Here is a 3811-nt window from a genome sequence, read left to right on the forward strand (position 1 = left end):
GAGAGTGTAAATGATGAACCATTGTGAAATATGAAGCAATTTGGAAGCTCGAACCATCTGATCTGGAGCTCGTTCTTTGCATAACGTGGAAGTACACCAAACCGTGCTTTCTTTGTAGCATCAAAGCGTAGGCCAACTTATTTTCTTTCACCATTGACTGAAAAAGATATAAATATTAATATATCTTGTTCTTGTCTTGAAACTTAAAGTGTGTAAATCTTTTGATTCTTCTCCCACAGTCCCAACTCATGTTCTTCCCTCTTCATTTCATCTTTGAAGTACAATATACATGTAAGTCTCATGAAATTGCTTGCAAAATAAGGTAGCCATACCTGGGCCTGAAACATAACGGAAGATCCATGAAAATGGCATAATTCTCAGTGATGGCAAAGTCATGCATCAAGATGGACTCTGGTATAGTAATCGGTATCACCGGGTCATGCATGAAACCATCCTTCGAAATGACACGGTACGTGACATATGGGGGCGTCTGTGCATGACCGAAAGTAAACATTTCACCTGCGCTAAAGGCCTTATGCATCAAAACTTTTGTTCTAACCATGATAATGTTCACGCTTAAAACGTTTGATGAGATATATATTACCTGTTACCGGGTCAACTTTGGGATGTGCACTGAAAGCATGCACCAGTCTCTTGTCGTAACCATCATCCCAAGAGTTTCCAGGTCTCCATCTTCCAAAACCTTAAGAGCATCTGCACGATGTCCCGATAGAGGAAAATTTACTTCCCATCGATCCGTTAGTTGTACTTTTAGGAACTCATCTATTAGCGGGGAAATGTAAGGGAACAGAATTCCTTACAAGGTTTATCAAGCTCTTGCAAAGCCAGAAGTTTCCCATGGTGATATACCAGAGCAGTGTTAGCTGCGAAAGATATTGTATCATATCATATAGCTATTAAATTGGACAAATCGGGATGATAGTGTAAAAACTCTTTCTTGATGGTGCTTGACATGAAAAATTCCGAACACCTACCTGTCCCAGTTCCATACGAAACATCTAAGACTTTCAGTTTCGCTCTCAATATTTGCAACTTGATCATAAGCAACCCAAACAACCCTTGAGGTCTCCTGTCCGCAGAAGGGGCATTGCTATGAGGACTCTGAACCAGCAAGTCGGCTATTGAAGTTTATTCCCAATATCACGGAAACACCAATTTTGGTTCTCATCCTAATTAGGCTTCAGAGGCTCAGATTATGCTATTAACGGGGGAAGGCGAATAGGAAAAGCTGCAAATTATAAAGTTAATTGAGATATATCAAAGCTCTAAACCACATTCGACCTGTGAAGCCACGGAGGGAGAGCTTTTATACGATATGATTTATTAACGAATTCATGACGATCCATAAGTACGAGTTCCAAAAGCTGACCAGCTATATATCCAACACGGGGCCCCTTGTTCTTCTCTTGGTCACACATACCTTTACAAATTTAGCACCCCCAAAGACTCTCCTCCTGCTAAGTTTCGATGTCTTCGCAAAGCGGGATACGTAAGTTGCCTTCCCCTTCTTGATGCGAAGTCCGTGAATCATCCTGCAGTCACAAATAAAATCCAGAGTGTTAATTCAATGTGTGCAAGCATTTATGAAATAGATGTAGTAGCTTCTCGGTACAGCATTGGATCGCAAAAGCAGGGGATACAAACCCATCTCCATCAAACCGCATCAGGCAGCAGCAAAGGATCAATGAAGGTTTACCTTTTCACAAAAAAAGGGGAAAATCTTAAATCGTCAAGTGGGTAAGTTCAGTTCAAAAATCATCTATACCAATGGTAGCCGGCCACAGGGGCGAACTTGGCGTTGGGACCGACCCTCACAAATTCTCCATTCAAGCATTCCTGCAGCAACAACGACAACAACGTAAAAAACGTCCCCTTTTGCCGCCATCATAGAGAAATCCCAAGAAAAGATAAGGAAGTCGGGTTTTTGATGAAAGACTTACAGGGAGGTGGCCTGTGATGGGGAGGTCCGTGACTGGAGGAGTCTCTGTAGGAACCGGGCCGAAGTTACCGGAGAGATAGTGAAGGGGCCGGGGAGGGCCGTACATGAGCTTCACTATGAGCTCCTCGATGTAGTCAATGGCCTTCGAAGTGAAGCCTTTGCTCGGCTTCGGGTTCAACGCCACTATCCCCGGAATCGCTCTTCCGACGTGGCTCAGCTTCTTCTCTCTCTCTCCTCCTCCTCTCCACGCCATGTTGTGCTTTGTCTCTGCGTGTCTCTCTCCCCCCTCCCTCCTATCTTTTCAGGATTGTATTATAGAGGTTTCGCTACTTTTATATGGTTTCATATATGTATGTAATAACTACATGAAAGACATACCATCTGATTTATATATTATAATTGATAATGGAAGTATCATATGGTAAATTACACTGGTGATCTACAAAATTTTACAAATATTTTAATATGGTACAAAATATTTTTTTTGCTACTTGATGGTACAAAATGTTTCAAAGTTATTTTAGTATAGTACAAAATGTTTCAAAGTTATCTCGCTATTGAAGCCGTCAAATCGACACTGATGGTACAAAATCGAATTTTGTGAGACATTACATGATGGTGTAAAAAATTTTGAAGTTGTAACTTAATAGTACAAAATATTTTACTTAAGTTACATGATGGTGCAAAATTTACAGATCTTGTAAAGGACGGCTTGACGGCGTCAATGGTGAGATGACGGTTTGTACTATACTGAAATAACTTTGAAACATTTTGTACCATCAAATAGCAAAAAAACTTTTTATATCTTATTAAAATATTTATAAAATTTTTAGACTATCAGTGTAATATACCTATCATATTATCAACATTATTGCTGGAAAGTCCATTGCGTTTCACCAAAAAAAAAGAAACATAAAAAGGCTTATTTTATCGACAAACTGCAGTAAATTATACACGGCAACAATGATTACGTACATGGTCTAGTCTCATGCATTTTCACGTACGTTGCAGCGTAATATAATTGCCATAATGACGGCCCATTTGCTAATTTTCCTAATATGCACAAAATATCGTAATAATAGGATAACTGTGAAATAGATTCAATGGTTATGGCCAACTTATTTATCTCGATGGAGAATTGTTATTTTTAACGACGCTTACTCCATTTTCCCAAAACTGTAGTGACAGAAAACAGTTAAAGTATTAAAATAATATGAAAACTACAATATTTTTCCGAAATTCCTATTACATCACCGTTGTAATTTATAAAATGAGTCCTTATAAAAAGAGTCTGATAATGTTTACTAATGGCAATAACTATCAATGGTGACATCAATAGAAGTCGGAGTCATTAGTGAGCCACTCGGCTCTTTAAAAATCCAAATTTGAAGAATAGAAGTTAAGCGAAGCAGATGACAAAGGAGAACATAAAGGACATGTATAACAAAGATTTAAAATCATGTTTTTTTTTGTAAGAATAACTGAGGGGTTGCAATTAATTTTGAACTAACTGATATCCGCTTGCCATGTGTGATTTCAAAAAACTTTTTCACTATGCTTGATTTTAACTAGCAAAAGGCAAAACTCCATGTTAGTTTTTTTTTTGGTGGGGCCCATGTGTTTGCAAAAACGCCAGGCGACAAGCTACCGGATGCCTCTTTTGTGGGCCCCATGAATCGACTGCTTGATCTGGAGATGAACCAGAAAGAGGAAAGGTGGGGGAAGGGAGAACTCGGGCGATGACACTTGGGCAGGGAGCCCTTACCCAACGGTAATAATTTGGTGAAGCAAAGAGAAAAACAAAAAATAATTTTCAAACAATTGGGGCCCATAAAAAAAACGTTGACCGGG

General features: G+C 39.1%; 1 pseudogene; it reads right to left on the reverse strand.

Moving 5' to 3' along the window:
- Positions 1–298: 298 nt before the first annotated feature.
- LOC116189867 lies at positions 299–2213 on the reverse strand (annotated as a pseudogene).
- Positions 2214–3811: the final 1598 nt, after the last annotated feature.

The sequence above is a fragment of the Punica granatum genome, unplaced genomic scaffold, assembly GCF_007655135.1.
Source record: "Punica granatum isolate Tunisia-2019 unplaced genomic scaffold, ASM765513v2 Contig00030, whole genome shotgun sequence".
Classification (NCBI taxonomy): Eukaryota; Viridiplantae; Streptophyta; class Magnoliopsida; order Myrtales; family Lythraceae; genus Punica; species Punica granatum.